This window comes from Chenopodium album, chromosome 3, assembly GCF_948465745.1.
Source record: "Chenopodium album chromosome 3, dcCheAlbu1.1, whole genome shotgun sequence".
Classification (NCBI taxonomy): domain Eukaryota; kingdom Viridiplantae; phylum Streptophyta; class Magnoliopsida; order Caryophyllales; family Amaranthaceae; genus Chenopodium; species Chenopodium album.
The window spans coordinates 25,278,333-25,289,287 of record NC_137836.1 but is presented as its reverse complement, the minus strand read 5'-3'; the positions used below and the strand labels follow the sequence as shown (position 1 = coordinate 25,289,287).

The window sequence follows — 10,955 nt, the reverse complement described above, 5'->3', positions numbered from 1 at the left end:
TTGGACTCCTTCCTGGAACGCAGGGGCAACGCTGCCCTACGCCATGAGATATACCGTCTGAGAATGGCCAGAGCTTATAAAAAAAGAGTGCACAAGCGTCCCCTGAAAGTGGATGACTTCGTGTTACGAAAAATGGAGGCAACCGGTAGGGCCAATAAGGCTGGGAAGCTAACCCCTAATTGGGAAGGCCCCTACTGGATTTATGAAGAAGTCAGGAACGACACCTACCATCTGGAAACTCCGGACGGTCGCCGCCTGCCTTGAACTTGGAATGTAGACAATCTAAAAAAGTACTACTTCTGAGAATGTATAATTTTTGTAAACAGTAAGTCAATTAATGAAAATTCAGGCTTTGTTTGCAGAATTATTTTCCATTTTTATTGTTCGTCCGCCGGGGCAATACCCAGACGGACCCTGTGTTTAACTTATTAAGTTTGATACTTAGTTTGGTTGAACATTATAACTGCCTGTCCGCCTGGGTAAAACCCAGACGGACTCTTTATTTATTTAAATTACGTTTGATAGTGTAATTTAATAATTGCTGGACCGCCTGGGTAATACTCAGACGGACTATTCGTTCAACAAGCTAAGTTCGATATTTAGCGTAAATCCAATGTTGTAATTATGTTCGGCCAATGATCCGATTCAAAACTAAGCACAAAAACGCTTAGTGGCTATACAACCAGTCTCCACTACAAGAAAATAACCTTTTCGTAGCGATTATTTTAACCTTTAGTATCGATTGTAATTGCAACAAAAAGCTTTCCCAATGAATGGTCATTCGATACAATATCCCCCGTTGCCTTAGCCTTTAGTAGTGGTTTTCAATATCGCTGGGGTTGGCCTCAATAATCGATACGAAAAAATACATCCAATTATGGTGATTATTGTAGCGATTACAATGGCTATAAATGTTTAACTCATTTTCTTCAAAAAAAAAAAAACTTGCGTATGATCTTTACAAGATTCGAACATGCAACCTCAAACTCTTATATTAAATGTTTCACCAATAAGCTATGACATATTTTATGTACTCTTTGTCAAACAATATTTATATATCTAGTGTTGAAAAGGCTTTTCGTATCGATTTTTAGGATTTAGTGGCGATTGTAAATGATACGATTTCTCAAAATTATATAAATGTGTAAAAATAGTGTGGATATGTATTATTATGTTTTCCGTATCGATTTTATATGGGAAAACCATGGCGAGATTAAAAATGATACGACATCCTTAGTTACTTCACAAACATACTTGCATATTGTAGCGAATGTACAATCGCTACGAAATAATCGCTACGAAAAGTGATTTTTCTTATAGTGCTCAAACAAGACCAAAGGCCAATACGGCCGGATGGTTGCTTATTTTATAAAATCGCCTGTCCCAATATGGACAAAGGCGTCCGGCGACACCCCTCCGGGTGCAATCGTCGCAGAGAATTGACTATTCGTCGGTTCTAGGTACAGATGCAGATGGCAAAAATTGAACGACCAAATTGGTCAACTCATAGTTGTCTGACCAGAATAATCTATGAAGAACAATTAAGTAACCAAGTACCGGATGGCCTAAGGCATCATTCGGCCATCGGTTGAAATTCTTACTTGGGTTATTTATTCCAAAGTTGCACCCACTTCCCCTATTGGGGCAAAAGATTGTGTAATGGCTACGCGTTAAACCCAAACGGAATATAACCGCCTGGGTAAGAAGCTCAAAGCACCCGCTTTTATGGCCGGCTGTGCACTTGGTTTGGGGAAATCACCATTGTGATTGATTGGCCTAAAAACACTTCATACTTCTCCTAGTATAAAGTGTTTTAAAGCCAATCAATCAGCTTGAAATAAAACCAACCACACAGCCGCCTAGAGGCAAGAGCCCCCGTATTGCAAATTGCCGCATGCTTTTTTAAGTTGGGCAAAATATTAAAGAATTGCAAACAGATGCAAAATTCAAATTGAAAAACTCAAAACACAAGCATATATAAACACCGACTGAGTCGGAATACTTCATTAATATTCAAAATGGCACAAATGCCAGAATAAGTGTTAACCGGACACATCCGGTGAAGAAAGAAAGAGATAAAATGTTAACCCAACTCCTTAGTTGGTAAAGATACAACAATACACGGCATACAAGCCGGTAAAGAAACAGAATGGCATACTGCCGCAGAAAGTGGGGAGGCCCGCCTAAGGCTGAGGTGGAGTCTTCTCCGGCTGAGTCTGGCTGGCTTGGCCCTCGTGATGATCATCCGTCGGCTCCTCATCATCAGAGACTTCATATCCCTGCTCAGCAGCCCAGTCTTTGAAGCGAGGCGGTGGAGCATCACCCAGTTGCTGGGCATCATACACCGCAGTGGCGTAATCATACCTCAGCTAATAGACCTTAAAGTCTATTTCTGGGTAAAGGAGGCCCCAGGTGATCTTCAGCCGGACCAAGTTGTCCCATTCATTCTGCTCAGTCAGCCGGGTCTGCTCCTGGGCCAGCTCATCCGACTGCTTGTTGCGCAGATTCATGAGCTCGACCTTCAGGCGGTCATCGTCTATCTGGAGTTGGGCATTTTCCTTGTCAGCATCTTCCAATGCCTTGAGATCTGATTTGGCATCTTTCAGCTTCTTGTCAAGGTCATCAGCCCGGCTGTTAGCTTCATCGTTTGCAGCCGTCAAACTCCGGATCAGCTCCTCCTGTTTCAACTCTACTGCTTTAATTTTTAAATTACACATATAATCAGAATGTTCAGCAAAGTTGAGGTTTTCTAGGGCCCTCCGTTTGGCGTCATTTACCTCTTCTTGCTTCCGCCTGAAGGGGCCCCAGAGACTGTCCACTCTCACCATAGCCTGAGACAATAACAGCTGGTTTATGAGTTACTTAGCCCAATTAAAGATTAAAGATATCAAGGTAGAGGGATCATTTACCTCAGCAAGAGAACCCATTATCCGGTCGAAGTCCACGACCTGCAGATCAGGTATGGAGTTCTTCTCAGACCGGGTGAGGGTCCTCACCATCCGCTTTGCGAAGCTTGCAAGATCCGGCTGGTCAGAAGTCAGTTCTGCATCAAAAGTAGTGCTTTGTGAGATAGAAGCAGCGTAGTCGGCATTCATCCGTTGCCGGCTGCTGACTGACCCTTTTGAAGGATCAACCTTGGTCTTTATTCTCATAAAATCAAGTGGCCAAGGTATTTCAGTTCGTTCCTTACCTTGAGCTTCCGGATGGGTCTCCGGCTTATTCTCCTCCCCAGTGGTTGTCGCACCGCCTGCAACCTTAGGTGGCTCGCCACGCTTCGATGCCGTAGAGAAATCCGGCGCTTTCTGCTGTTCTGATCTTTCGCTTAGTTTTTTCAGAATAGCAGGGGATTTGCCCCCAGTCGTTGGACGACCGGATTGGGCAGATGTTTGTTTCTGGGGGGGATCCTTCCTGGCGGCTTTCGCAGCCGGAGTCTTTTCCAGATCATCTCCTTGCCTTTTGAGCATCTTGGAGAATGATCGTGGAATTCTCTTGACGGACTCCTAAGAGAGAAGCAAAATGTAAGTATACCCAACTGGTATATAAAAAAAAAAAAAGCAAACACATTAAGTCAGGCGGTTTTACCCCGCCTTTCTTCGAGTCCTTAGCCTCGACGGCTGCCTTTTTGGCGAGTGCCGCCTCCTTGCACAGCAGCGCCGCGGACTTAGCCGGAGTTTTATCCTGGTCAACCATCCTCAAGGCTTCGTCTGCAAAAACAAGAATTTAAAGTTAGAGAAAATTAAGGCAAGTACGCAATTGAAATAAAATAACAATCATTCCGGATAAAAAGAATTATACCCCTTGGAAACATGGTACTTAGCCCGCAGGCGGACAAGAAGCACTCGTCCTTGAAGAAGTCCGGATGGGGGATCCAGTTCTTGGGTACAATAATATGAGTCCCATCCCCCATGGGCTCAGTTGTTGTTTTAAAGAATCCCGGCTCCATGATTTGCTCCCGGGCCTTAGTAGATAGTGCCGGGAGAGGGCATTTACGTCCAAGGAGAGCTGGTTCAGTATTATACCGACGCAGTGTCCGGTTGTGTCTTAGGGTGGGGGAGGAAATCAAATAAAACTTGTCCTTCCACCCGGACCATTTGGACACTTTGTCCTAAGTCATTAAGTATTGGGGCAAGGTAGTTAGCGTATACCATGCCCCATGGCCGCTTGGAGCCTTGCCCAAATAGTGCATGTGAGCGAAGGCAGAGAAACTGGGGTTCAAATTCTGAAACTCGCAGGCGGCGATGTAACTCAATATATTCACCCACGAGTTAGGGGTGAGTTGCCAAACCCCCAGATCATACCCCTTTAGGATTTTCCTAATCCCGGGGTGGAGGGGAAACCGGAGGCCGGCTTCGAAAACCGCCTCATAGCAGATGAAGTAATCATCTGCATGGTCAATGTCGTCACTCCAGGCCATCACAGCATCCGCCGGAGGGACAATAACCTCCCAACCCCTTCCAAAGGGACGTTTCTCTTTAAAGGCCCTGAACCCGGTATTAAGAAGGGCAATGTTACTCGGCAGCATCCGGGTCCTTTTGGGGTTGGGATTGTCAGCAACCTTAGGCGGCTGCTTATAGTCAGCCGCAAAATCACCTTTGTCGGAGCAGGAAGATTCGGCTCTTGATCCTTGGCCGGCCTCAGCATCGCCGGCTTCATTAGAGGAGGCGGCTTCCTCGCCATCTACCTCTCTTACCCCTGAGCTCCCGGAGGTAGAGGGAGCCTCTTCGTCAGATCCGCTCTCCTCCCAATCCCTCTGTTCCCCTTCTGGGAAAACCTCATCGGCTGACACTCTCATAGTGCGCCGGCTCTTAGACCGCCTGGCCGTCTGTTTCGTTCTGGCCATTGTGTCTTGCACAGACACAGAGAGGGAGGAATTCGGAGATGAGCATATTGGTTCCGACAGTCCAGAAGTGGCACCCCCTGTTCTAGACTCAGCCGTTCCGGGGGATCGGCTGAGTGTCCTAGGCAGTGCCGAGTGGGTGGATTGGGAACTCATTTATATTCTCTTAAGAAAGCCGGGTATACAGGCGGAAAAAATGGTATACAAGTTGAAAGGGAGAAAAGCTAAAATGGTACAGGCGGTTACCTTGCTTTTACTCTGGAAATCTGAAAACCGCTACAGCCGGTGAACCGGGTGATGTACTGCTAGCACTCGGAAGCTTGAAACTTGCTGTGATGCAGGCGGGAGCAGAGAAATCTCTCTCTATAATCTCTCTCTAAAAAGTCCATGTGAACGTAAGGTGTGAAAAGGAGGGGGGTAACTTTCTATTTATAGAAAGTAAAAGTGGGGGGAAAATTTTTGATTTGAAATTCAAAAATTTACCCGTCACTGTTCACCTATGAAAGGTGGACACGTGTCACAGGCCCCACGAGATATGCACGTGCGACATGTGAGGGGCAAATGTTTAGGGTATTTTTACCCTAGACACGTGGACCAATGAGAGGTCGCCACGTGTCGAGCTCAGGATGGCCCATGTGGCTCAACATCCTCTTGACACTTGGCGCCTTCCGATATGCCTCTTAAATGGCGGCCTTCAAGGGCCCAAATCCTTAGGAGCGCCGTAAAACGGCGCAGCCCACTAAAGTCTAGGTCAAATGACCTAGATAGGGGCACATTCTCCAACGACCCTATAAATAGGGAGATATTCCCCCATTTTGGGGAAACATTCAATCATTTATTACACCTTTATTCTCTTACATCAGAGAAAGACCTGAGCTTGGAATCCGAGCAGATACCCACCTAAATTTCCGTTCTCTTTATTCCGTTTCAAGTTACTAACTTGACCGTCGGAGGCGGAGCTCCAACCACCCGGAGTCTCCGTTATTTTGCAGGTATAGCTCAGCCGGATCAGACTTCGTGACGTAACTCTCCCAAGGGACAAAAACACCCAAAATACTTATTATTATTATTTATTACTTATTGATTATTATTATTATTATTATTATTATTATTATTATTATTATTATTATTATTATTATTATTATTATTATTATTATTATTATTGTTAATATTATTATTATTATTATTAATGTTATTATTATTATTATTATTATTATTATTGTTGTTGTTGTTGTTGTTGTTGTTGTTGTTGTTGTTGTTGTTGTTGTTGTTGTTGTTGTTGTTGTTGTTGTTGTTGTTGTTGTCGTTGTAATAATAGCTTAAAAGAATGAAATTTGGCTTTATATCATTAGCAATATCATTAGACGTAAATTAATTAAGAGCTGAATTGAACTGAACTGAACTGAACTGAAATGAACTGAACTGAACTGAACTGAGCTGAACTGAACTGAACTGAACTGAACTGAACTGAACTGAACTGAACTGAACTGAATTTCAACGGAAGAGAACAGACCCTTAGTTTTGCTAAGCGGTGATTAATTTGTTAGAATTAGGATTTCTAAGATATTCTAGTTTTCTTGTCAGACTTTTGGTAAGAATCCTAGGATTTATTTTTGCTCAGTTATCTTTTATAAGGATTAGTTTTAGCGTTACTCGTAATATATAAGCTTTGACTTTGAACTTTCCGAAGTTTTTTTATTAGGTAGTTTTAGTTGTAGTTTTAGCTTCTAAATTTTGTTCTTCTTTTTTTTAGCTTTTTCTCTTTATCTAATTATATTTCTTATTACTTTTAATTATGCTTTATTTAATTGCTTTTTTTAGTTTAGTTTTATTATGTGCGAGTAATTTAATTCTAGGGTAATGGGGATCCATAATTAATATGAAGGGGTAATTTATTATTGTTGATTGTCAATGTTAGATTAATTTCCTATTGATTGATTTAATGCTATGTAACTAGATATGGGCAGGTCGTTTATGTATGAGTTTAGCAATATTAATTCGAGATTCGAGAGATGAGAACTTATATTAAGGCTTAGTTTCAATAGGTAAGTTAATTTATAAATGGTTAAGTCGAGATTCGAGAGATGAGATTTAATACCGGTAGATTAATTATGTGATTGTAATACGTAGCGAAAGCCCTTTATGATTTGATTAATTTATGCATTGATGTTTGATTATTATGTTTTACCATGGAATATTGTTTATTGGTGAACCTATGCCCTAGGTATTTTATTCATTGGTTTCCTCTATTTTTATTCTTCCCTACTTTTACTCTTAGTAGTTTAGTTATCCTTCGATTACAATATATTGGTTACTTTATAATTTAGATTGCTTTAATTAATTAGAAATAGAAAGACCAGTTTCCTGGTGGATTCGACCCTACTTCCCAATCTGCATTAGTTAGAGGATTTAGGTATTAGTTTTGATTGGGTGATACGACTTTAGCCTGTCAGTCATATCTCCCTGTCTTAAAATCATCTACATTCACAATCTTCTCACTCTCTCTAAAAGCTAGAAGATTTCTCTCTCTCTCTCTCTTCTTTTTCTAAACCTTCCCTCTTACAAAATTCCTCATTCATTAGCTTTAGAAACACCTAGCCATGTTGGAAGTTGCCTTCGCCCTAGACGTGAAAGAAAAAGGTACGAGGCATCAAAGTAAGTACTTTAATTGTTTTTTTGCTCTTTTGATATAGAAATCTTTCTTATATTGTTTTATTGATTCCTAGTATCATGTTAGGATGTTTTATTGATTCCTAGTATCATGTTTAGGGATAATTTAGTTTCTAATATCTATGATTATTGTGATGCTTCCTATTTCTTTCCCAATATCATGTTAGTATCATGTTAGGGCTAAAGCTTTAATCTTTATTGTTTAGTGACATGCTAGGGTTTGTTATAATCATGTTAGTATCATGCCTAGGGTCTTGCTATTATGCATTAACATGATTATTATAATTATGATTATGATGATGATCGTTATTATGTTGCTTGATTTATTTATTGTTATGTCTTGATCACACCTTTTATGCATATTTAAAGGGAATTTGTACTTGTAATCATGCTTAATAAGATAATTAATAATCTTGTTTAGGGTTAATATGATTATAATTCAAGTGATCGCCAATGATAGATTTATTTGTGCATTAATATTCAACTAACATAGATTAAACAGGTTCAGGGTAAACCTATTGATTGTATGTTAGTCAGAAAGCGCACATGAATACGAGAAGAATAAAGTAGCAGCCTATTTTTAGGGCAGGCTCAATCTCTTTTAGGTTGGATTTGTACCTTCATCCCCGAACTTCCAGTCATGGTTCCAGACCTATTGGAGGTAACGATCTCCTGGATCGTTAATGGGTGTTACCTTCACCCTGTGAACGGTTTACAAGTTCTGAAAACTTGTTGGCGACTCTTTTACTATAGCTTCCTTCCCTTTGGACGCCACCATGCTTAAGTGTATGATCACAGTGGGGCTCAAGTGTGGGATGGCTTAAAACGATTCCTACAGTTTTTTGGCGACTCCACTAGGGAGGATTTCTACTTTATTTCCTGAAATTTATTTTGGCAATGATTTAGAATGAGTCACTACTACAAAAAAGGGATTAGAGAATTTTTAAAAGTAGCTTTATAGAAAACCTTACAACCGTTCTTCTGCTAAGCGATGTATAAAGTATAGAGAACGGGTTAAAAAGGCGATTTTTATGCTTTCAATAGAGAACGGTTCTTGGAGATAACAGTTCTCTTTTCCCTTCCTAAATTAAATAAAGAAAGAAGGTAAAAACAACAGCTATCTAACTGAATCGTTCTGTTTTCCTTCCCCTAATAGAGCTGTTAGATAAGATAACAGTTCTCTATTAATCGTTAAAAATTAAAAAAAAATTTGAAATTTGAAACATGTTATTAGAGCAACTCCAATGGTAAGCTAATTGTTAAATTATCTTGCCATGCCACCTAGGATTGCAAAGCTAATCTACCTTGTAGCTAATTAATCCCATAATGGTTAAGCTAATTTTCAATAATTTTTTTTATTTATTTAATTTTTTTTAATTCCCACAATTTGCTAAGCTAATTAGCTTAGCTAAGCGAATAGATTTGCCCAACTAATTTGGTAATGCAATTCCAATGGTTAAGCTAATTATTTATTAGTTTCATAAATTGCAAGCTAGTCCTAATTTCACACTATTGGAGTTGCTCTTATATAATTGACAATAAGATTTTCTAAATTTGAAAAATTATATTCAGTGGGATAAAATTTTATAAGTCAATACAATGAAATCGAATTTGTTATATATTAAAATAATCTTTTCCAAAGTTGTATAGTTATAATAAGTAAACTAATATTTGCAAGAGATTTAGCATTCTTATCATAAGGAGAACAAAGTAAAAGTCCGGCAGTAACTCATTTAATTTCTTCCATACTCATAAATATGATATTACTTGTGTCTTTCATACACGTTCTTTCATGCTCGAAAACCTACGAAAAATATAAAGAAATTATATAAGTAAAATTCATACGAAATATATGATTACAATTTATTCCAACTAAAACGATGTAACAATTGTGATAGCTATACATTATATGAAAGACGACATAATAAGTTCGCTAAAATCATAGAAAATAGATTAAAGTATCAATTGTGAATTTGTGATATCTTTACTTATTACGAAATGATACAATCATAAAAGTCACAAAAATATAAAGAAACCTCAAGTGATACCAAAATCTATAGTTGTTCAGCAAAACATTTGAGGTATAAACAACACATTAAATTAAAAAAAAAATGTAGAAAATGAACTAACAAAGTCACGCTTAATTTGTTGCAGCTCCATTAATTTATCAATCTCCAACTAATCCAACCTCGTTTTCGCTTGCGCCCTTCATTATACCAGACAATTATTTCCAACATCAAACAATACAAATCAGTGATCACACTAAAAGAAAAAAAAAAGTAGATCTGAATTTTCTTTTAACGAAAAAACAGATCTAAATTAACCAAAAAATAGAATCGTATTAATATAATTGGTATGTAAAAGTACTGACCTCTTTAATATACGAAGAATTCATCATTCTTGGAGAGCTTTATCATCAGTTTGATTCATAAAAGCTCAAATCAAAGTAGAAAGAGTATTAAGGATTCTAATGAAAGAGGTAGACGATCGATATTGACGAATTGAATTAGAAAAATAATTTCCGCAAAGTATAAGAGGGTAAGTGATAAGGAGGTGGTTAAAAGTGAGAGTACAAGTAGGGATAGGTTAGGTGGGTTTTTTTTTAACCTTTTTTTCTGGGAGGAGTAAGATGCGCGGAATATGCTCAACTGTTGGGAAAGAACAAGCTTCTACAGCTTCTTAATTTTTTTAATTGAATATTATTTTTTATGGGTTAAAACAATACATAACGGTTAGGTAAGTTAGTTGTTCTATGTTCTTTTACTCATAAAATGGTTAAGAGAGAAATGCGTTCTGTGTAGTGATAGAGAACGATTATCTAAATTAATCGTTTTACATCTTGCGTTTCTTAAACTAGATTTTGTAGTAGTGAGTGGACGAGACACGGAAAGTTCTAAGTATTTCATGTGTGTAATTTTGATTGACATTCTCATAAGCATAAAACGGTTCTCATAAGAAAGACTATCCGTAATGAGTAAAAAACATAGGATTTTTACACGTAGGAATCTATGGAAATAACTTTCACTACTAAAGTCGTAATAATGCTACGGAAAAAACTGGAAAATTCAAGAATAGAAAGCTATTGAAGCATGTAGGAATTAGCACTGAGAAAACAACGTCAACGCCTAATAATGGCATTGTCGCCAGGCGACACGTCAAGCAACAAGCTTGTCGTCTGGCGACGATGCCAGCGTCTGGTGACGACGCTATTTTTTCACGCCAAATTCTTCCTCCACCGAGCCAAAAATCTATCTTCTTGTCTTGACTAGTTTTCCAGTACTATTTGCTCGGTTTTACTTTCTGATTGAGTTTTTTCCTATTTTTTGAAACCCATATGTGTTCTACATATGGACATAAACCTCTGGGATTCATGCTCCATCTACCTAATCGAACGCTTCTGGCAACGAAAGGTACACCCGAGAATGTTGAATTCACCAAACCATGGAAG

General features: G+C 38.9%; 1 long non-coding RNA gene across 1 annotated transcript; it reads right to left on the bottom strand.

Moving 5' to 3' along the window:
• Positions 1 to 9,133: 9,133 nt before the first annotated feature.
• On the bottom strand, positions 9,134 to 10,103 carry LOC145612783 (uncharacterized). The gene is made up of 3 exons (XR_014106710.1): positions 9,879 to 10,103; positions 9,638 to 9,713; positions 9,134 to 9,311 (listed from the first exon to the last, which is right to left on the bottom strand). It is a non-coding gene; the product is annotated as an uncharacterized LOC145612783 (long non-coding RNA).
• Positions 10,104 to 10,955: the final 852 nt, after the last annotated feature.